At 37.3% G+C, this 25,123-nt stretch overlaps 1 long non-coding RNA gene across 1 annotated transcript in view; it reads right to left on the minus strand.

Annotated features, from left to right (window-relative positions):
* Positions 1–5,318: 5,318 nt before the first annotated feature.
* The window catches only part of LOC110339374, a 36,653-nt gene continuing 16,848 nt past the window's right edge, over positions 5,319–25,123 (minus strand). Inside the window, exon 5 of the long non-coding RNA XR_002381505.1 lies at positions 5,319–5,445. This is a non-coding gene — a long non-coding RNA (uncharacterized LOC110339374). The remainder of the gene's footprint in view (positions 5,446–25,123) is intronic.

A 25,123-nucleotide genomic window follows, 5' to 3' on the forward strand; every position in this document is an offset into this window, starting at 1 on the left:
TAGGCTTCTTGTACCTTCATTGGCATGTCTTTCTTAAGGTTGGGAAAGTTTTCTTCTGTGATTTTGTTGAATATGCCTTCTGCCCCTTTGAGGTGAATTTCTTCTCCTTCTTCTATACCTATTATTCTTAGGTTTGGTCTTTTCATGGTGTCCCATATTTCCTGGATGTTTTGTGTTAAGGATTTGTTGGATTTAAGGTTTTCTTTGGTTGATAAATCCATTTCTCCTAGTGTATCTTCAACACTTGAGATTCTCTCTTCCATCTCTTCTATTCTGTTGGTAATGCTTGTATTGGTAGTGCCTGACTGTTTGTCCAGCTTTTCTATTTTCTGCCTTTCTTCAGATTGTGTTTTTTTTTAATGTCTCTATTTCAGTTTTCAACCCTTGCAGTGTTTGCATTGCTTCTTTTAATTTTCTGTTTATCTTTTCATCCGTTTGTTGCCTTTTATGAATTTTTTGGTTTGTTCTTTCTTCCATTTCTTGCATTTTTTGGTTTGCTTTTTGTTCCATTTCTCGCATTTTGTGCTTTGTTTCTTCTTCCATTTCCTGCCTTTTTTGGTTTGTTTCTTCTTCCATTTTTTCATTTTTTGCTTTGTTTTTTCTACCATTTCTTGCATTTTTTGCTTTGTTTCTTCTTCCATTTCCTACCGTTTTTGGTATGTTTCTTCTTCCAATTCTTGCATTTTTGCTTTGTTTTTTCTTCCATTTCTTGCATTTTTTGTTTCATTTCTTCTTCCATTTCCTGCCTTTTTTGGTTTGTTTTTTCTTCCAATTCTTGCATTTTTTGGTTTGTTTTTTCTTCCATTTCTTGCATTTTTTGGTTTGTTTTTTCTTCCATTTCTTTGAGGGATTTTCCTATATCCTCTTTTAAGGCCTCTATCATTTTCATGAAAGTGCTTTTAAGGTCATTCTCTTCTGCTTCGTTCGCATTGGAATGTTGGGGTCTTGCTGGTGTGGAGTCTCTAGAATCTGGCTGTGTCATATTTGTTTTTCTGTTGCTGACTGTGTTTTTGTATTGTCTCTTTCCCGTCTCTTCTTCTAGTGGGTGCAGAAAGAGCCCCTTACTGGTCTGGGGACCAGAGTTCCCTTTTGGTGGGTGCTAGCAAGTCCAATAATCTGGTGGTTCTTCTATTCCTTTTCCAAATGCTGGTCCCGTGGGTGGAGAAGAAGAACAGGAATCTGGGGCGCTTAGCCTCCTACCTGGTCCCCTGGACCCTATGCTGGGTCCTGTTGTACCTGATCCGGAACAGCTACTCCCCTGGACTCCCAGCCTCCTCTCGTTTCCTGGTCTCGTTGGTGGGAGAGAAGATCTGGAGTCTGGGGTGCTTGGCTCCTGCCGGGATTGGGAGCTCTGTGCAGTTCCCAGGCGATCTGCAGGCACTGGAACACAGGCCAGGAAGCCGGCCTGTTTACCTGATGCTGCCGGAGGAACAGCTGCTTCCCTCTAATTTTGTATTTTCTAATAGCATGACTTTGTGTGTGTGTAATGATCCAGTCAATTTAAAGGAAGCTTGGTGTGTTGGAATCCTTTTAGGTTGTAATTATAAATTGCTTTGAAAGGTGAGTCTTAGTAGCAGCCAAAAATCAGGAATTAGAGGAAACACAGATTCAAATCAGTAAGAGAAAAGAAAATAAACAATACTTAGAATGGCCCAGCCAATAACACCAAATCGTGCTTTTATCATTTCATTCTCTTTTAATAAAATCATGTATGTATGTATCTTTATGAAGTAAACATTTGAATAGAGTGGTAACACAACCGTACATGGCTCAATAAGACAGAAAAGAGGATTACATGCTCTTCTATCAGTGTGAAGCAGAAGGGACTTTTATATCTAACCTTTATTTACCTATGAAATTAACCACATGGATGAGGAATATTCAAATTAATTTAGATTTCCTTCTAATGTTGTTATTTATTCTGCCTACTTAATTGAAAATTTTTATATCAAGTATAAATATTGATGCTTTCTAGAATAATATTATGTGTTTTGATCTGTTCTGTGTGTATATTCAAGCTGGATTTTAGCTACTAAAGCAGTTAACGTTTGAAAATATTCATAAATAAAAAATAATAAATTCAGAGACTTACTTTAGTGCCTGACTACGGAACTGAATACTAAGACTGTTAGCCAGCAAAAATAGTAAAATCGTAGTACCATACACATACATTGTCTTTGAAATTCAACAAAGGTAGCTCAATGTAATGCTTGACTTTTTACGTTACTTCAGAAAGCATACAGTGTTGAGAGAAGCTATTTCTTTTGCTAGCCGCTTTGGTTTATCCCCCGCCAGTCACCTGGGCTCTGCCACGCCAGCCTGGTTCTAGAGCCGCATCAGTCCCAAATAAACACACAGGAGGCTATATTCATTATGAAGCTGTTGGCCTTGTTTGTCCCTTACTGGCTAGCTCTGCCTTAAGTAATTACCCCATAATTGTTAATCTAAGTATGTCTCTTACCGGAGAGTAGTTCCCGGCTTCCTACCCCATGCGGTTACATCTCGAACCCTTGTCTTTCTCCTTCCCACAATCCTCCTGGACTCCTAGTCCCTCCTATCTAGATTCCCTATTGGCCAGACAGTCTTTATTGACAAATAACAGGCAAATAACAGCACTTCCCCAACATCTCCTCTTTTTTGTTTAAACAAAAAGAAAGGTCTTAACTTTAACATAGTCAAATTATATACAACAGAACAGTTATCAAGTAAGAATACAGTTACAATATTTTGTCTATCAACATTCAGCAAGATTTAAAGAAAATATCATCTATCTCATTCTTGTGAGTCCAAAGTCCTATATGTAGCTTATCTTTTATCATAACTAAGGAAAACTATAATTATAACTATCTGTCTTCAACTCCATCAAAGACCACAGAAGAATAATATAAAAACACTAGGATTGACAAAGATATCTTACTGCCTGGACAGTCACCCGAAGTTTCTCTGTAATGTTGGGGCATCCATCTTCAGCCCATAGGCCACAATGTGTCTGGAACACTTCTCAGCAAAGCAGGAAATTTCAAACTGTCCATCTGCGTTGGCAGTCTGTCAGTCATTTTTCTTTGTCCTGCAGAAAGTCTCGTAGACTCTTCATGAAGCAGGAACCCTGTAAGACTGAGTTCAGTAGTCACTTTCCTGTAGGTCCTGCATGTCCAGATGATACAACAACAGTCAAACAATCTAGGCAAGAGCAGTTTCTTGCCCAAATGGCTAATCTTGCCATGTTGAAAGCAAACTTTATAATGAGTTTCTTCGATGCCCATCTTCCTCTCAGACGTAATTGGTGCTGCCAGGAGCAGACATTGTCAAGAAAAACCCTAAACCATTTTAAATGCCATGTTCTGAAGGTCTTTGAGAGGTTTGAAGACTGTCCATCTCAAATATATTTCTGTATATCTAGAAAACCTAACTTATGTAACTATAAATTCTATTATAAGTAACTATCTATAGTCTGTATTCAATTATGCATTACGTTGTAAAAGATCAGTATAAGCACAATACTTAATCAAGAGGAGAAATATACACATCACAAAATTGACCTTGATTTTGTCTCAATAAATGAAAAACAATACCCATACCATAATTCCCCTTTTTACCATTAAAAAAGATTGGCTGTGATCACTAGCCAATTATAAACAATCCCATTTAAATGAAAACAAAGATTTATAACCAAGATGGGAATTGGGACGTCGCTCATTCCAAACTGCTTCCTGCTGGAAGGGGGCGCTGTTTATACCATGGGGATCATGACAAAACTCAGAAACCTGTATAAGTCCATATTTTCGGGGTCTGTAAGACTGCATCATCTTCGCTGTTTTGATTGTTGGAACACCTGGTCCACTGCTTCCGGGGGTCTTGGTTCGTCAAACCACAAAAGCCTGGAAGGAATCCTTAGCTTTTCATTTTCTGTAGAAACATAAATAAAAACTCCTTTTCCGAGTAACATATCCTTATGCTTAAATTTTGAAGTCAAGGTATTTTCAAAAGATATAAGTTGTATTAATTTAGCAGCATTTATAATCAAGTGTACTTTAGTAGCAGTTCCTTCCTGAGCAAGCAAAAAACTGAAAAACACAATAGCGTACAGTATCCAGACTCTCTGTGTATTTTCCATCTTTACGTGGCTTATTTATTTATCTATTATTACTTTATTTATTTTTCTTTGAGACAGGATTTCTCTTTGGAAATCTGCCTGCCTCTGCCTCTGGAGTAAATCCTACCGGCGTGCGCCACCACAACGCTGGCTTTTGTATTTATATACCACTTTGTCGTTTCATTTTCTCTCTCAATCTCACGTATATTTTTGAACACACTGTAAACCTTTAGAGGCTTTCCTTTATCCAAGTCTGACTTTACTGTAAATCTTTATGTTTTTCTGGCCACGTGTCTTATCTGTAAAACCGCGGCTGTTTTAAACTGCCGTTTCAAGATGGCGGGCGTAAGCGTGACTCCAGCTTACCGCCTCAGTCCATGCTGACCTCCAGCAAAAGCTGCCACTTCCAGCTGTACGTACACACCTTTCAATCGTTAGCAGAGTCTCTTAAAACAACCTTGCTGGTTTTTTTTCTTTTTCTTTTTCTTTTTATGCCGAGTCAGGAAGACTCCGGTAAGCGAGCCACGTGAATCTCGGCTTGTCACTAGCAAAACAGAGCCCACCTGAGAAAAATGCTGCTACCAAAATCTATGCTTCTCTCTGTTCTTCTGTTTCTAAAATTCCTTTAAAACTTTTGTTGTTTTGCGTGGAAATTCAATCCCACTTCTGACACCATTCTGTTAAGAGAAGCTATTTCTTTTGCTAGCCGCTTTGGTTTATCCCCCGCCAGTCACCTGGGCTCTGCCACGCCAGCCTGGTTCTAGAGCCGCATCAGTCTCAAATAAACACACAGGAGGCTATATTCATTATGAAGCTGTTGGCCTTGTTTGTCCCTTACTGGCTAGCTCTGCCTTACGTAATTACCCCATAATTGTTAATCTAAGTATGTCTCTTACCGGAGAGTAGTTCCCGGCTTCCTACCCCATGCGGTTACATCTCGAACCCTTGTCTTTCTCCTTCCCACAATCCTCCTGGACTCCTAGTCCCTCCTATCTAGATTCCCTATTGGCCAGACAGTCTTTATTGACAAATAACAGGCAAATAACAGCACTTCCCCAACAATACAGTAGTGGAAAAATAGGGGCTCTTTGGTTTTCATATATGTTTCATTAGTAGCTAAGAACAATTACATGACCCCTGCCTGCCTTAGTTTTTTCACAAGGAAAATGAGGGTAACAGTTACAACTACATAGTTATGCTGAAGTTTGGATCTAATGTATTTTAACATGCCTGGTAGAGTACTTTATACCATCTCCTTGTTGCTTATTTGAAAGTTCAGTCTTTAGGATGCATATCAACTCTTCAAGAAACATTCTTTTTTGTCTTCTTCCAATAATTCTGTACTAATCTTCCTGAAATGATATGAAACAATGGATATCTTCCTAATTTCACAAATAAATTTAAGAGCATGGTATATGAAAGTGGGAACACTATCCTCTGTACCTCTCTAAACAATTTTGAATTGTGCTTGATTTATCCTGTCCTTGAGTATGATATAGAACAAATTATTCTCAACATTCCTAATGCTATGAACCTACACTGTTGTTCATGCTTTGGTGACCCCTAACAATAAAATTATTTGTGTTGCTGCTTCATGACTGCAATTTTGCTGCTGTTTTGGATTATAATGTAAATACGTATGCTTTCTGATGATCTTAAATGATTCCTGTGAAAAGATAGTTTGAGAGTATCTACAAAGATTGCTATTGCTTTGTTTCTTTCTTCTAAATAACTTCACATTCATATTATCTGGTTTCTGTACTTACCAACTAGCTTTTGTTCTCTTTATGAAACTATTTTGAAATTTAGCAACACAGCTTGCCAATTGATCTTCTGATGATCCTTTTTACTAGATATTTACAAATAAATATCATTTATTATTGATGTCTTTGTCAAAATTTTGAAAGAGAAAATTGACTTATGAAAATATTTATATTAATATTAATGTATTGTATCATAGTGGATAAAACAGCTGGACAAGCTATTGTGTTGTTGAAAACTGTTACTGTCAAGAAATACATGTGTCTAAGGAGTAGAGAGATGGTTCAATGGTTAAGAGCATTTGCTGTTTTCCCATAGGAACCAGGTTTGACTGTCAGCATATGCATGGTGGTCCAAAATTATCTGTAATTCTATTGACTGAGTATCTGATGCTCACTTCTGGTCTCTGTGAGCACCAGGCATACATGTGATGTACAGACATATATGTGGGCAAAGACCCATGCAGGTAATTTTTATAAAAGAAATGTGTCTTGTAAATTGTGTTGGTCATCTTCTTTTACTCCTAAAACAATCTTTTATGTTTTTCTTTGTTTTTTTTTTGAGACAGGGTTTCTCTGCATTGTTTTGGAGTCTGTCCTGGAACTTGCTCTGTAGACCAGGCTGGCCTCGAATTCACAAAAGATCCACCTGCCTCTGTTTCTCGAGTGCTGGGATTAAAGGTGTGTGCCACCAACACCCGGCTTAAAAATCTTCTATGTTATTAGTAAATAATTGTATTTTCTTGTTCACTCTCTTAGTAAAAGTCTTATCAGTATATTTCTGGTTTTGTTCTTAGGTTGTATTTTAAAATCTTAAAATATGATTAGAAGATAACTGTATCAGTTTTCATTTGTTGTTTTTTATTTAGGCAAAAATATCCACAGATATAAAAAACTGGTATCTTTTATCACTCAATAGGAGGTAATGGTGTATTTAACTAAGAGCAGTCAGTGGAGGTAGATTATTTAGAACACTCTGCTTCCTGTGTGCCCTCTACCCAATACCTGTGTGTGGATAAAATGTCATTGCCAGTTTCCTGCTCCAGCCACCATGTTGTCTTTCCCACCAGGAGACTCTGTCTTTCTAGAATCATGAGCAAAATTAAACTCTTTTAAAGTTGCTTTGAGTCATGATAGTAATAAAAAATGACTAATACAAATATTAGCATTGAGAGTGGGGTTGTTGCTTTGATGAATGTGCCCATAAAATATTTTTTGTTTTTGTTTTTGTTTCTTTGTTTGCCTGCTTCTTTGTTTTTGTTAAGAGTGTGAGTCTTTGTTCCAAAGTGATTGAATGCTATAAGCATTTATTAATTGGAGCCTAAAAAACAGTAGTGATTAAAATAAAGCAGAGAGTAGAACTTTCCAAGGGGAACAATGATTTTATTAACAACTGGGCTAGAGGCCATTCCTGTGATGTTTGGGCAAGTAGTTTTGTTGCATTCTGCCCATATGCTGAGAACTTGCCTGAGGATGAATTAAAAACTAATGACGCAATTCTTGGGTGGAGAAAATTTTAAAACAGAATAAAGTCAAGTCAGTGACATGATTATTTCTGATTACTACATTATAGAAGTTTAAAATGGGAGATTTTTAAGATGCAAAGAGCACTAGGAAGCTTAATGTTGCAACCAAGATATGTACTAAAAAGGAGGCTACAATTGTTAAGGAGATGAATGCCATTAAAGAAAAGCCTTTGATTCTGTAATAGAAAGAAAGAAATGCGACTTCAGGGCAAGATACCACTCAGATAAAGCTGTAATTTTTAAAAGAAAGTAGCCTAAAGGGTTTCTTGTACCTAAAAAGGATCTTATAAACAAAAGCTGCTGCTAATGTGGTCCAAAGAAGTAAGGGTCTCATCTTAGCCTGGCAGCTAACCTTATAGTGTCATCTACATGGCAATACCTTTGAGAGTATGACAGATACAAGATTGGGGCAGCTTTAGGTTTTCCTGTGGTGGTTTAGGAAAGATGCTAAGGTCAAATAAAGCACAGTAGGGTCAGAATCCTAGGAAAGAGGATTTGAAAGGCCATCGTACAAAGCTGTATAGGTGAAGCCTATGTTGTGATAGAGACCCCAACATGTTGGAGATACCAGAGCCATGAAATGTTTGCCAGAAAGAGCTGTATACAGGCAGTGGAACAAGCACAGAGAAAGTTGTATGTTCCAGGCAGCAAAGAGTGATACCTGACATGGGATACCTGACATGGAACTATATCATTTACTGTTTGTCATTCTAGGTTTCAGTCTTCATTTGGCCCAGTATTTCCTTGCTGTGACCACATTCTTCCCTTTTCGACTGATAATGTAGATTCTATTCTGAAAGTGTGTATACAATTTGCATTTTATTTGTATGGGGAGTTTCATAAAATCTCAGAGAAGACTTTGGAATTATGAACACTGTTGAGAGTTCTAAAAACTATGAGAACTTTTGAAGTTGAACTGAGTACATTCTATGTCATGAGATGGTAGTTGGCATATGGGAACCATGGGGCTAAATGTGATGGTCTTAATGAGAAAGGTCCTTCAGAAGATCATGTATTTGAATACTTGTTACACAGTTAGTGGTATTGTTTTAAGTATTGTTGAGGAGGTGGTGCCTTGCTGGAGGCAGTATATAAATGAGGATCGGCTTTGAGGGTTTATAGCCTTACTTCACTTCCTGAAGTCTCATTTTCTCTTACCAGCATGTAAATATAATGTAATCTGTTCCACTTCCTGACATTGCTTCTATGTTATACATTATCTGACATGAAGACGCTAGCCCTCTGAAAATATAAATTAAAATAAATTCTTCTTAAGTTACTTTTTGCATGGTTTTATATCACAGCAATGGAAAAGTAAACAAGAAGACATTCTATCCAAAGACACACCTTTTTCTAATTATGCTAATAGTCATCCATTTAATTTCTCTCTTCCATTGTTCTGTTTACTACATGGCCTTTCTTTCAAATCTCAAAAAGGTTTCAACTGCAAGTATTATTTACTTTCCATGGAGACAATGTGGAAAAGGCTCAGTGACATCTTTATACTTGGGAAACTAATCTGTACTGAGTCAAAGAATGAAAACTAAATTCTTGCTACATCAAAAACATGATTTATCAGCACACTTTCGTGATCATTAAATTCACCTTCCAAAAATGTCTTTGGATCTATTGCTTCCTATATGTCCTTTATAAGGTAGCAGATGTTATCTTCATGGAACATCAAGCATTAAATTACAAATTATTAAATGTAGTTAAGTGTCCTCTAAAGTAACAGAGTCTGACTTTTCCCAAACTCATCTTTCTCTGACTCTCTTGGCTTCCTAGTTCTCTGGAACAGCCATAATTTTCTACTGAAGAAGAATCCGCACAGAGCCTGGATGACTCCATTTTTCAACCTGGTGAATTTATTCTCTCAATGAGCCAAAGAAATTAGACTGTTATAACTTTCAACCAGTGTAGAGTAGTAATAAAAGTCAAGAAACTTAGTATCGCTGAAATATGTTATCTCCGTGTACTTTGTAAATCATTAGTGATGATTTCAAGTATTCTGGCTCTCTCTTTTACTATGATATACTTTCTTGCCTGCTCTTAAATAAGAATTACCATGTGGTTTGCTTTGGCCAATGAAATGAATTGTTTGTGAAAATGAGACATGATAAAAAGTAATGTGCATGCATGTCAATTCCAGGTGGGAGCTCTGAAAATCAATGTGTAAGTTATTATTCTTTCACTCTTTTGCCTCAATGAAGTTGGGAACACATGCTTAGATAAAGCATAAATAACACTGGAAACATGAATGACTTCAAGTAGCAGAAGCCCCTGCTAAATGGTATCTTTGACATAGACTGAGTCTTTACAATCAAAGTTTTAATGTGGTAGGGCACTGGTTATTTCTGTTTGTTTGTTTTTTAACACACAATAACTTGCTTCTCTTAATAAGTTAATTTATTCATTCCTCAAAATATTTAAAATTTATGGGGAAGATCTCTTGGAAAGTGGGAGTTGTGTACATGATTATTCTAAGAAAAAGGAAGAGGAAGATAGATGAGAAGAGGACCTGAATGGTTTTAGAAGTAAAATGAGCACAATAGTTGAGAAAATATTTATCTGGCTGTCTCAATTTTTTAACAGTGTGTCATATCTAGTGGGGAGAAGCCCTAAACTAATACCAGGTTTTTTCTGAAAGCAAAATGTGTGTGTGTGTGTGTGTGTGTGTGTGTGTGCATTTTACAGGGAGTTCAAAGCTAAATTGGTATAAGTTTGGGTATGGATCTAACCTTTAAGAAGTTGATATATTAAAAAGTATGTGATAATACAAAGTTAAATATAAGAGTCACAAAAGAGTTATCTTTGTAACATGAAGACAAATCATTAGAAAGGAAAGTTCAGAATGACATTGAACTGAATCTATAAAGCATGATCTGAAGAAATAGAGAATGATGCTATAATGTGCAAAAATATCAAAACTAAAATCATAGATTTGAATATTTGAAGTGCATACAGGAATAGCAGATGGTTAAATGTACATAAAGCAGTAGATGTGGAAAATATAAGAGTAGAAAAGGTTGGTTTGGGTCAGATTATGAAAATCTAGTAGGCCTGTATACAGCCAAAGATTTCATTCTTTCATCAGTGCTAATCTACGTCAGGCAACTAAGCAGGCTCTTGGATTAGAACTGTGGGTTCAACATTACTCACAGTATTTTCTTCAATATGAAATATTTCAAAAATTAATATTTCAATATCAGGCTTAAAACTGGGATTGGCTAGATTATGATTACAGGACTCACTACGAAATACTCTACCACTGGAAGACACAACTGCTAAAAATTAGTATTTCCTCAACTTCACTAGCCAAAGAATTACCTAGTATACTGCTTTTTTTAAGAAAAATTTCTGGACAGCTCAAGGCCAATATGATAACCTATATTTTAAGCATTCTTTCTAGATGATTGCTATGATCAGGAAAGTTTAAGGAACACTGGTCTTACTGAATACAACACTGGTTGGATAAGAATATAAAATTTGACACTGTTCCAGGCCCCAAACCCCAGTGAGCCCAGCTTCAGGTGAGATTGGGTCTCCGGCAGGGACACCCCTCATCCCCTGCCCAACACCCATCCCCTCGATCTTCTGGGGCTGCTCCTGGCATCCAGAAGACCCGCCCACAAAGGAAAGACATCAGCCCTTCTAGGCCCCAACCTCCATCAACCCCAGCTTCAGCTTAAGCTTCAGTGTCAGCATCCCCAGCTTCAGCTTCAGGAAGGAAGGAGACCGGTGGAGACGGAAAGACCCCACCAGCACCCGCTGGAAGAAAAGATGGGAAGAAGACAGAATAAGAACTCACTCAGCAATAGAAAGACCAACATGACTCCACCAGAATCTAGAGAACCAACACCAGCAAGACCTGAAAAGTATTACACAGATGAAGCAGAGGTGACAGACCTTGAAAATTATTTTATGAAGATGATAGAGACCCTCAAAGAAGAAACGAGGAAATCCCTTAAAGAAATAGAAGAAAAAAAAAACAAAAAAATCCATTCAATGGGGGAAAAATTCAAGAAATAAACAAATCTCTCAAAGAATCTAAAGAGCACTAAGAAAAAACAACCAAACGAAGGAAACAACTCAAACAGTTGAAGGATTGAAAGCTGAAATAGAAACGATAAAGAAAACAAAGAACGAGGGGATGCTGGAAATAGAAAAGCTGGATAAATGATCAGGAACTGCAGATGCGAGTATCACCGATAGAATACAAGAGATAGAAGAGAGAATCTCAGATGTTGAAGACTCATTAGAGAACATAGAGTCGTCAATCAAAGAAAATCTCAAAACCAACAAATCCCTAACACAAAATTTCCAGGAAATATGGGACACCGTGAAGAAGCCAAACCTAAGAATAAGAGGTACAGAAGAAGGCGAAGAAATACAACTCAAAGGTACAGAAAACATACTCAACAAAATCATAGAAGAAAATTTCCCTAACCTAAAGAAAGATATGCCTATGAAAATACAAGACTCTTACAGAACACCAAATAGGCTGGACCAGAAAAAGAAGTCAACTCGCCATATAATAATCAAAACATCAAACCTACAGAAAAAAAGAGAAAATATTAAGAGCAGCTAAAGAAAAAGGCCAAGTAACATTACACCTGACTTCTCAGTGGAAACAATGAAAGCCAGAAGATCCTGGATAGATGTCCTACAAACGCTAAGGGAACAAGGATGCCAGCCCAGACTACTATATCCAGCAAAGCTTTTAATTACCATAGATGGAGAAAACAAAATATTCCATCACAAAGCCAGATTTAAACAATACGTATCCATGAATCCAGCTCTACAGAAAGTGCTAGAAGGAAAACCTATATCCAAGGAAGATAACTACACTCACAAAGACACAGGCAATATATATTCACTAACCCCACATCTGACAGATGGCTAATCTCCAAAATTTACAAAAAACTCAAGAAGCAAGTCTCCAAATCACCAAAGGATCCAATTAAAAGGTAGGGTATAGAACTAAATAGAAAATTCCCAATAGAGGAGGCCAAAATGGCCAAGAGACACTTAAGAAAGTGCTCAACATCCTTAGCCATCAGGCAAATGCAAATCAAAACAACTTTGAGATACCATCTTACTCCTGTCAGAATGGCTAAAATCAAAAACACTGAAGACAATTTACGCTTGAGAGGATGTGGAGAGAGGGGAACACTCCTCCACTGCTGGTGGGAGTGACAACTGGGACAGCCACTTTGGAAAGCAATATGGAGATTCCGCAGGAAAATGGGAATCAATCTACCACAAGACCCAGCAATTCCACTCTTAGGCATATATCCGAATGAGGCAAATTCATACAACAAGGATGTCTGCTCCACTATGTCAATAGCAGCATTATTTGTAATATCCAGAACCTGGAAGCAACCTAGATGCCCCTCAACTGAAGAGTGGATAGAGAAAATGTGGTACATTTACACAATGGAGTATTACTGAGCAGAAAAAACAATGGAATCTTGAAACCATCCTGAGTGAGGTAACCCAGTCGCAAAAAGACAAACACGGTATGTACTCACTCATATATGGATTTTAGACGTGGATCAGGATAGTGCCAGCCTGCACTTCCACTGATAGAGAGTCTGGGAAACAGGAAAGAACCTAAAGGATATGCATAGTACCCAAGAGAAGAGGAATGAGGCAAGATCCTCTGAACAGATGGGGAACATGGTGAAGGGTAGGGGGGGAGTGGGAGCTGGGAAGAAGAGAGGAGGATAAGAGGAAGAGAGAGTAGGTCATGGGGGAACAGGAAGGTTGAGTAGGGGGGGTAAGATAGGGGGAAGAGGGAATCATAGGTTAGAAGACAGATCAGGCACCATTGTGAGCTTTAGTGATCTAAAGGGATGACACCAATTGGTAAGCTAAGCAATAGTGGAGGGACCACCTCGAATGTCCATTCCTGATAATGAACTTGATGTCTATAACCATCAGGGAGCATTCATCCAGTGACTGATGGAAGCAGAGGCAAACACCCCCAGTTAAACACTGAACTGAACCCAAGGAACCCAGTGACCGAGAGAGAGGAGCAATGAGCAAATTGGCAAAGAATGGGCTGGCAAAACCAGCAGAGACAGCTGATCTGAACAGGGGAGAGCTCTTGGACCCCAGACCAACAGCGGGGAGGCCAGCATGGGACAGATCCGGACCCCCAAATGTGAGTGTCAGTGAGGAGGCCTGGGCAACCTATGGGGCCCTGAGCAGTGGATCAGTGTTTATCCCTGGAATACAAACAGATATTGTGTGCCCATAGCACATAGAGGGATGCTCTCTCAGCCTGGATTCTTAGGGGAGTGCCTGGACCCTACACTGAGTGAAATGACAGACTCTATATATCCTCTATGTGGAAGGAATTGGCAATAGGGTGGGAGGCTGAGGGGGGATGGAGGGTGCGGGAGGAGGGAAGGGAGAGGGAACTGGGATTGACATGTAAAACAAGCTATCTAAAATTAAAATAAAAATAAAAATATTTGGCACATATACATTTATTCTTTTATTAAAAATAAAATATCAATGGAATGTCTTCTGTGCCTGTCTTTGGGCTACACGAGTGTAGCAAGACAAAGGCACTGCTTTCCCGAAGCTTACTTCCTAAGAGAAAGTGAAATGAGGAATTATACAATCAATTCTTTACAATTATATGTAATGCTATAGAGAATTTTAATGTGCTATGAAGTTGCTTAATGTTGAGTGCTGACTTCCTTAGAATTGCCTTGAGGTCATATAAAGAGGTAAAATTTAAGCTGTATTTGAATAGATATGTTAGATTAAGAAAAAGTTAATTCTAAGAAAAGGAAAGATCATTGGCATCTGCCTAGAATGAGAGAGTGCAGAAAATTTTTCAAGAATCCCATTGAAACTTAGCTACAGAAAAGGAGTTAAACAGACCACATGAGCTATAGCTCACACTGGTGACACTCTGATATATGGCAAATCTAAGTATGTGCCAACAAGACAGGACTCAGCTTGGCAAAAGTCCCAGATTAGACTTCCGAGCTCTCTCAGCTTTGTGACCTTTCCCATGAAACTGATATGCCTCAATACCAGGAGAACAATATTCTATTATTTCCTCACATTTCTCACTGGAGCAGTGTAGCATAATGGAGAAATACACACTTTAAAGCCAAAGGACAAATTAAATCTAGCTCTATGATTCAGTAAATACATGGTTACAGTTATTTAATTTCTTTGAGCTTTAGTTTCTTTACCTGTGCGATGAATAAGAGTATGTAAATGATAGAATTGCTTGATGAGTCACTGAGATAATGCATGTGAGTTTCATAGACAAGAACTTAAATCTACACAGGACTGTATTTTAATCTTTTTTCCATAATTTATCTCTATCTGATATTGCGGGAGGATGATTTAATCTTCTGAGCTTCAATTTCTCAATCTGCAAAATAATAGCACATACAATTTAGAGATGATATGCACAATTTCATTCAGTTTTTGACATATGGATTCTATTTTATGAATGATAACTATGAATAGCAGTATCTATTGTTAATATAACATTCTGTCTCTGATATGTTCAGACAATTTTCGAGTATATTAGCCAAAAAGTCTGAGCCAAGAATAAGGAGTCCTTGAGCAAGTAATTTTCTTCTCAAAACTTATCTCTCATGAGTAATAATACTCGTTCAAACTATCTATAGTGACCATATTTCTATATTATTGATTACTGGACATTTGTCTTTCTTCCTTAAAGAACTATCTATTCTAGTTTTTGCCTATTTAAAAATATTTTTGTTATTTTATTATGTCATATCTATGGATGTTTTGTCTGCATGTGTGTCTGTTCAGCATCTTTGTGAAATGACCTCTGATGTCAAAAGAGTATCAGATCCCTTGGGACTGGAGTTGCAGATGGCTGTAAGCCTCTATGTGTGTAGTGAGGATCAAACCCAGGGTCTCTGGAAGGACAATAAGTGTTCTTAATCACTGAGTAACTGCTCCAGACCTAGGGTTTCCCAATTTTAAAACAGGTTGTGTTTTATTACTTGTCTGTTTGTTTTTGAGACAGAAACTCCAGTAGCACATGCTGGGAAAAAACTAACTATGTAGTTGGAGAGTATCTTGACTACCTGATCTTGCTCTATTCTCCACCTCCCACAATTTTTGATTACAAGAATACACACCATACCTAGGAAATCAGGATATGCTAATTGCAGTGGCATGGGAGTTTATGATAAAGAGTCAATATTTAACTATGTAGTTACAAGCATAATTTTTAATCACTATGGTTGCTTTCTCTCCTGTACTGCTTTTGGTCTGACTTGTATAATTTCACTTTTTTATCTGTGATTTTATGTCATGTCCAAAAAATTAAATGTCAAATACTGTATCCTGAAGATTTTACTGAAATTTAACTAAAATTCAGCATTTACATATTATAAATACTAATGAGTTGCCTATGATGTTTTGATACATATATACATATATAAATTCAATAATGTTTAAATTAAATTAAGTTTACCTCTCTTCATTTTATGGTGAAAAAGACCCAATCATCTTTTATGTAGCATTTTAAAATATGCAGTATTCAACTGTTATCTACACTCACTTTAGTGTGTATAAACACACCAGAACTTCTTGCTCTTATCTATCTTCTGTTAAGAATGTGTTATAGCTTCCAGTTCAGTATTTATGTCTTCAAACCATTTTCAGTCAATTATTAAAGTTGATACAAGATATGGGAAATCTTCAACTTTTTCTTTTGTTTTTACATGTTGATGTCTAATTGTTCTTACATTGTTTTTGAAAATACATGTCCTTTCCCCATTATGTAATTTTGACAATGTTGTGGAAGATCATTTCACTAAGATTAAACTGGAGCTATAGACTGCTTTGAGGAGTAGGTACATTCTAAAATTAATTCATCCAGTATATAAACACAGGAAGCTTTTGCATTCTGTTGAATCTTGTTTGGTTTCTATTAGTAATGTTTACTGGTTTTAAATGTCCATTTATATTTCTTCTTATATTTTGTTCTTTGAATAGGGACATATCTCAGTTTTCAAGCACTTGTTGTATAAGTAAGAATCTAAGTTAAACTCCTAAAATCCACATTAAAAAGCAGGTAATTGCAATCCCAGAACTGGGGAAGCATAAAGAGGAGTGTCTATGAGATTTGCTGGTCAGCCAGCCTGGCCTAATCAGTAAATTCCAATAAAAAAACTGTCTCCAGACAGTTGTGCACTGCCATGTGTGAGCTGAGAGCTGAACATAGGCCCTGTGGAAGAGCAGCCAATGCTCTTAACCACCCACTGCCATGTGTGAGCTGAGAGCTGAACATAGGCCCTGTGGAAGAGCAGCCAATGCTATTAACCACTGTGTCATAGGTTTAAAGAGAAATCTGGCACTAGGGAAATGTTCTGAGATCTACAAGGATTACCCCAGTGAAGCTTCTAAGCAATAGTAGAGAGACTGCCCTTCCTCTATAATGAGACTGATGACTACCTTATATGCCATACTGGAGCCTTCATCCAGTAGCTGATGGAAGCAGAAGCAAACACCCACAGCTAAACACTGAGCTAAATTCTGGAATCCAGTTGTAGAGAGGGAGAAGTGATGAGCAAAGGGGTCAAGACCATGCTGGGGAAATCCACAGAAGTAGCTGACCTGAACAAGGGGAGCTCGTGGACCCCAGACTGACAGCTAGGAAACCAGCATAGGGCCGAACTAGACCCCCTGAGTGTGGGTGTCAGTTGGGAGGCCTGGACAGTCTACGGGGCCTCTGGCAGTGGATCCAGTATTTATCCCTAGTGTGTGAATGGACTTTGGGAGCCCATTTCACATAGAAGGATACTCTCTCATCCTAGATACACTGGGCAGAGCCTAGGTCCTGCACCAAATGATGCGAAAAACTTTGATGACTCCTCATGGTAGGCCTCACCCTTACTATGGAACAGAAGAGAGATGGAATGGGGGTGGTGAGGTACCTGGGATGACAGGACGGAGAGGGAACTGGTATTGATATATAAAATAAGAGTGTTTCTAATTTAAATAAAGAAAAAACTGTCTCAAAAGACAAGGTGGATGGCTCTGTAGGAATGACCCCTGAGGTTGTGTTCTGACTTCCACATGCATGTGCACACACATGTAGGCTCAGTCACACACACAGAACATACCCATATGAACATATCTCACATATAATTTATCCTTTTAAAATTTTTTATTGTTGAGATTATAATTGTATAGTTTCTACCTTACCTTTTTTTTCCTCCAAAGCCTCCCAAATATATCTATTGCTCTTTTTCAATTTCATGGCCTCTAAATTGCTACACACATGTAACATGTAGTCTTCCTGCCAGATGCTTAGGTCCTGCTGCTGCTTTAGTCCCTAAATAACACACAGGACACTATATTAATTATGAAGCTGTCGGCCTTTTGCTTGGTTTCTTATCAGCTATTTCTAACTTAATTATTTAACCCATAATTATTAATATATATTTTTATCAGGACTTATCTTTATGAGGACCTGAGTGTCCGTTTCTCCCAGGAGATTGCATGGTGATGTCTCTCTTCACTACATTTCCCAGAATACTCCTAGACTCCTAGTATTACCTAACTTGCTTCCCTATTTGCCAACAATGCTTTATTTATACCAATCAAACATATACACAGAAGGACTTCCCCTATCAATGCATATGTATATAAATATATCCCCAATATATATTATACTATCCTAACATTATGCTATATTCGTAAATATGATGATTACTCTGTAATCTATTATAATTGGGATTTAAATTTTATTTTCATTTCATAATAGTCAATATACAGAAAAATGTAAGGAATTTTTCTATATTGAGTTTATATCTTAAAACATTATGGAAATCATTTCCCTATTTGTTGTGTGGGCAATAAGTTAGGTGTATCGTATGTGTGTGTGTGTGTGTGTGTGTGTGTGTGTGTTTGTATGTGTGTGCTGTAGATATATGGAGTTTGTATGTGTGTGGAATATATGTGAATATGAAGATACACGCATCCATTTGTAAGTGTATGGAACCTGGAGGAAGACAATGGTTTTCTTCTATCATTCCCACATTTTCCCTTGAACTGAAACCTTTCATTGAACTATGAGATTATTGCTTTAGTTAGGCTAAGATGCCAATGAGCCCCCAGAATCAAACTGCCTCTGCTTGTAGCAATGAGATTATAAGCATGCGCAACCATGCTAGATTTATACATGGGTACATAAAATTTAAATTCAGGGCTTTGTGCCTATATAATAAGCTCCCATACCCATGGGGCTATATCCTTAGTCCGTATACTTGTATTTTTGATAAAGAAGGAAAAATTCAGAGGCTAAAATATGAAAGAAGGAAGAAAATTTTATAACTTTCAAGTTATTTTGAACAATTTTAGAGTATGACTGATACTAAAGTCATATCTTACTTGAAAATAAATTTCAAAGCCATTTACAATGGTAAGTTCTCAGATATCTGTATATTATCTTTCAATAAGTTCACCCATCAAAGTTTCTTTACTTCTAATGTTAGAAATAAGAATGTTTGCCACAAACTGAGGGATTGCTGGAAATAGAAAAGCTGGGTAAATGATAACAAGCATAACCAACAGAATACAAGAGATGGAAGGAATCTCAGGAACTGAAGATAAACTAGAGGAAATGATTCATCAAAAAAAGAAAATCTTAAATCCAATAAAACCAAAACACAAAATATCCAAGAAATATGGGACACTGTAAAAAGACCAGACCTGAGAATAATAGGTATAGAAGAAGGCGAAGGATTCCAGCTCAAAAGCTCAGAAAACATATTCAACAAAATCATAGAAGAAAGCTTTCCCAACATGAAAAAGGTCATCCCTATGAAAGTACAAGAAGCTTACCAAACACCAAATAGACTGGACCAAAAAAGGGCCCTTGGCACATAATAATCAAAAAAAGAAACATGCAAAATAAAAAATAATATTAACAACATCATAGGAAATAGGCCAAGTAACATATAAAGGCACACCTATCAGAAATACACCTGATGTCTCCATGGAAACTCTGAAAGCCAGAAGGTCCAGGATAAATATTCTGCAAATGCTAAGAGACCACGAATGCCAGCCCAGACTACTATACACAGCAAAACTCTAAACCACTATAGATAAAGAAAACAAGATATTCCATGACAAAATCAGATTTACACAATACATATCCACAAATCCAGTCTTACAGAAAGATAGAAAATTACACTTTACCATAAGCCAAAAAAGGGGAAAAACTCACATACAATACCACCACCATAAACAAATCCAAAACAAACAAGAATCAACAATCAATGGTCACTAATATCCCTAAATATCAATGATCTTAACTCACCTATAAAAAAAACACAGGCTAACAGAATGGATACAAAGACAGGATCCATTCTTTTGCTGCATATAAGCAACACACCTCACCTTCAGAGACAGATGTTACCTCAGAGTGAAGGAATGTGAAAGGATTTTCCAATCAAATAGCCCTAAGAACAAGCTGGTGTAGCTATCCTAATATCTGACAAATTAGACTTCAAACTAAAATCAATTAAAAGAGATCAAGAAGGTCATTTCATATTCACCACGGAAAAAAAAATCCATCAAGAAAAGTCTCAATTCTCAACATCTATGCCCCAAATACAAAGGCAACCACATTCATTAAAGAAACATTACTAAAACTAAAATCACACATTAAACCCCACACATTTATAGTGGGAGACTTCAACACCACTTTCTCACCACTGAACAGGACTACAAGACAAAACCTTAACAAAGAAATAAAGAAACTAACAGAAGTTATGACCCAATTGGGTTTAACAAACACCTACAGAACATTCCATCCAAACACATGGAATCTTCTTTAACATCAGCCACATACTTGGCAATAAAGCAAACATCAACAGATTAAAGAAATTGAAATAACCCCCTGTATCTTATCAGACTACCACGGCATAAAATTAGAATTCAGCATCAAAAAAAGTTTCAGAAAACATACAAAATCATGGAAATTGAACAATGCTCAACTACATCACTTCTGGGTAAAGGAAGAAATAAATAAACAAATCAAATCCTTCCTAGAATTCAATAAAAATAAATGCACAACATAGCCAAACTTATGGGGCACTTTGAAAGGAGGGTTAGGGGGAAAGTTCATAGCACTAAGTACCCACATGAAAAAACTGGAGAATTAACACAGTACCTGAAAGCTCTAGAACAAAAATAAGCAAATTCAACCTGGAAGAGTAGACGCCAGGAAAAAAATCAAATTGACAGCTGAAATCAATAAAGTAGAAACAAAGAAAACAATATAAAGAATCAATGAAACAAAGAGTTGGTTCTTTGAAAAAATCAGCAAGATAGACAAAACTTCATCCAGCCTAACCAAAAGGCAGAGACAGAACATACAAATTAACAAAATCAGAAATGAAAAGAGGGGCATAACAACAGACACTGAGGAAATACGGAGAATCATCAGGTCATACTTTGAAAACCTGTACTCCACAAAATTCGAAAATTTAAAGGAAATGGACAATTTCCTAGATAGATATAACTTACCAAAATTAAATCAATGACAGATAAGCAATTTAAATAGACCTATAACCCCTAATGAAGTAGAGACAGTCATCAAAAGTCTCTCAACCAAAAAAAGCTCAGGACCAGATGGTTTCAGTGCAGAATTCTACCAGAAATTCAAAGAAGAGCTAATATCAATACTCCTCAAATTTTTCAACACAATAGAAACTGAAGTATCATCACAAAACTCTTTTTATGAGACTACAATTACCTTGGTACCCAAACCATACTAACACACAACTAAAATAGAGAACTACAAACTAATTTCCCTCATGAACATTGATGCAAAAATATTCAACAAAATACTGGCAAATCAAAACCAAGAACACATCAGAAAAATCTACCATGATTAAGTAGGCTTCATTCAAGGGATGCAGGGATGTTTTAACATATGAAAATCCATCAATGAAATCCACCACATAAATAATCTGAAAGAGAATAACCACATAATCTTATCACTAGATGCTGAAAAAGTCTTTGACAAAATTCAACACCTCTTCATGATAAAGGTCTTGGAGAGTTCAGGAATATCAGAAACATACCTAAATATAACAAAGCCAACATAGAGCAAACCGACAGCCAACATCAAAATAAATGGAGAGAAACTCAAGGTGATTCCTCTAAAATCAGGAACAAGACAAGGCTGTCAACTCTCTCCATATCTCTTCAATACTGTACTTGAAGTTCTTGCTAGAGCGATAAGATAATAAAAGGAGATCAAGGGGATACAAATTGGAAAGCAAGAAGTCAAACTGTCAGTATTTGCAGATGATATGTTAGCTTGCATGAGTGCCCTGTAAAACTCTACCTGAGAACTCCTTCAGCTGATAATCACCTTCAGCAAAGTGGTACAAATAAAAGATTAACCAAAAAAAAATAAACAGTAGTCCTACTATATACAGACAATAATGGGGCAGAGATAGAAATCAGAGAAACATCACCCTTTAAAATAGCCACAAACAACATAAAATATATTGGGGTACCTCTTGCCAAACAGGTGAAAGACCTGTATGACATGAACTTTGAGTCTTTAAAGACAGAAATTAAAGAAGTTACACAAAATGGAAAGATCCCCCATGCTCTTGGATAGGTAGGATCAACACAGTAAAAATGCCAATCTTACCAAAAGCAATCTACAGTTTCAAAGTAATTCCTATCAAAATCCCAGCACAATTCTTCACAGACAGTGAAAGGACAATATTCAACTTCATATGGAAAAACAAAAGACCTAAGATAGCATCACCACCCCTGACTTGATGCTGTACTACAGAGTTATAGTAATGAAAACAGACTGGTAGACCAATGGAATAAAATTGAAGACCCTGATATTAACCCACACATGTATGAACATCTGATCTCTGATAAAGAAGCTAAAATTATGCAGTGGAAAAATGAAAGAATTTTCAACATATGGTGCTGGCATAATAGGATACTGACATGTAGACTATTTCAGATAGATCAATATCTATCACCATGCACATACATGCTGTATGCAGCATTCTTAACTGTATCTTTGAAATGCTATCCTGTCATTCATATTTAAGTTTACATATGAAGCAAAATCTGTAATCAGCTAATTTAAAGTAGCCAATCAGTCATCCTACTTTATCTTTACCACATTTATTTATCAACATCTCCCACACTATAAATGGAAACTTGAAAAGGGAGTAAAAAGAAACACTTTCAAAGAGAGTATATTGAAGGAAATGCTAATTATGCCCAATTTTTACTAAAAAGTCTGAGGCATCTATTCTACTAGTGATTCTTAACCTCCAGCATACTTTAGAATCCCCTAGAGGGCTTGTTAAAAAGCACAGATGCTAAGTTTCAACCTCAGAGATTCTGGCTCAGTCATCCTAGGCTAAGGTTATGAATTTGCATTCCTCACTACTGCGCAAATAATGCTAGTTGTTTTTAAGGCCATTCTCTTCTGCTTCATTTGCATTTTTAATGTTGAAGTCTTGTTAGTGTGGGGTCTCTATAATCTGGTGGTGTCCTATTTGTTTTTCTTTTGCTGAGTGTGTTTTGTTTTTTCTCTTTCCCATCTCTTCTTCTAGTGGGTCCAGAAAGAGCCTTTTACTGTTTTCGTGGTTAGGAGACCAGAGTTCCTTTTCGGTAGGTGCAAGCAAGTCCAATACTCTGGTAGTTCTACTATTCCTCCTCCTTGTTCTTATCCCATGGGTGGAGAAGAAGCCCAGGAATCTGGGGCTCAGAGAGAACAAAGTAGGAACTCAAGAACCTGGTTCCTCGGGAGGTGTTACAAGTCCACTGCCTTCCCCCTCCCCTGCCCTTTCTTCCTCCTGTTTGCTTTCCTTCTCTCCCTCCCTCCTTCTCTCACCTTCTTGGCCAGTGGGAAGGAAGGATTTTTCTACTTGCCATGAGATACTGCTTCTTCCAAAGCCATGGCCCCAACCACACATTTTATTCTTTTAAGTTGACTATCACAGGTATTTTATCGTAGTCATAGAAAGGTAACAGGGTCAGCAAAGTCTTAGTTACAGTCTTGTACTCAAGATGCTTTGTTACATTTATCACATAATTGAGCTGCAAAAATCTCATAACTTTCACTCTCTAGTTGTTTTCTTCATATTACCTTATTTTATTTTCTTTGAGGTAACCAGAGTCTAATATCCCACTGGTTGCTTATTTCTTTTGTTGTCTAGCTTCTTCCCTGGAACATAGACCCTAGCGTCTGTGCATCTTGCAGAAATCATGGCACATGGCTTGTACTCAGTAAAAACACTAAATGTGTCTGCATAGATTCCTACATATACATAGGATCTCAAGTATTAGTAGCACTGGTAAACAAAATAAAAGTATCAGGCAGAATTAATCATCATCCTTGTGTTAGGCACATAAGCTAAGCATTTTCCACTAATGATCTAGTATAGTATTCTAGAACATTATAGAAATGTTTAATATGTACTCATAGTATACAAAAGAAGAATCAATGCTTTAAGTTCATAACCAGGTGATAGACTTTGGGTAACTTCACAGGCTCACAGCATATTACATCCATGATTCTCTGTTGAGTACTGAAGGATCAATGCTCCAAACGAACATCTCATGTGGCTCCAAAAGCATCCAGAGGTCAGAATCTCCAATGCTGAGGTGGTGCTGAAGACTTCTTTGGTGAATTGAATAAAAATAGGTTCATATGTTTGAATGATTTGTCCTAGTTGGTAGAATGATTTAAGAAGGATTAGGCCGGGCGGTGGTGGCGCACGCCTTTAATCCCAGCACTCGGGAGGCAGAGGCAGGCGGATCTCTGTGAGTTCGAGGCCAGTGTGGTTTACAAAGTGAGTTCCATCCCAGCCAGGGCTACACAGAGAAATTCTGTCTTGAAAAAAAAACAATCAAGCAAACAAACAAACAAAAATAACTGAGCTCAGAAAAAATAAACTCAACTCTTTCAGGAAATGATACTGTAAAATCAGGATGATGACAATTTATAGGAATTATCCTTAAAGAAAATGTGGTATTTGCTCATAAGAGCACAGTTGCTAGCAAACACCTCATGTATAAGAACTTAGGGGTCATCCTATAAAAAGAGTTGGTGAGATGTTGCACCCTGCAGATAGCCCTCCTCCCATACCCTAACTCACCTTGCCTAATACTAAATTAAAAACTGTTTTGCAAATGTGTAGGAGGAAGTCTGTATGCCGCCATTAACCATGTGACTTACTAGAGGCGCATACAGATGAGGTAATAAAAGAGCGGTTTACCACGCCGCTAACCACACCCACTTTAGGCATGACTAAAGACGTATACGGCCGGACGTAAAGACATATACGTACGTAGGCGGTGAACTACGTCACTAGCCAGGCCCACTTTTGGGCATGGCTAGGGAGCGTTATGGGGGAAGGCATAAAAGACAGCACACAGGAAGTCTCGCTCTCTTTTCCCGGAGTTCGGCTTCCGGTTCGGCAGCGGAAAACCTCTTGGCTCATCTGGGTTACTTGTTTGGTATCTTGTGAGTAATTTCTACAATAAATACTTAGTTTTACTTTCAGTAAGTGTGTGTCGCTTATCGTTACAGTGTCATTTGGAGCTACACAAATGATTTACTCTTCAAAGTGAAATGTTTGGATAACTGGTTCATCCTTACAATAGTAAAAACTTAAAAATAATTGCGTGGCTTCTTGTATAAAGGATATTCAGGAATTAAAGACATG

This window comes from Mesocricetus auratus, unplaced genomic scaffold (assembly GCF_017639785.1).
Source record: "Mesocricetus auratus isolate SY011 unplaced genomic scaffold, BCM_Maur_2.0 Super-Scaffold_100003, whole genome shotgun sequence".
Taxonomy (NCBI): Eukaryota; Metazoa; Chordata; class Mammalia; order Rodentia; family Cricetidae; genus Mesocricetus; species Mesocricetus auratus.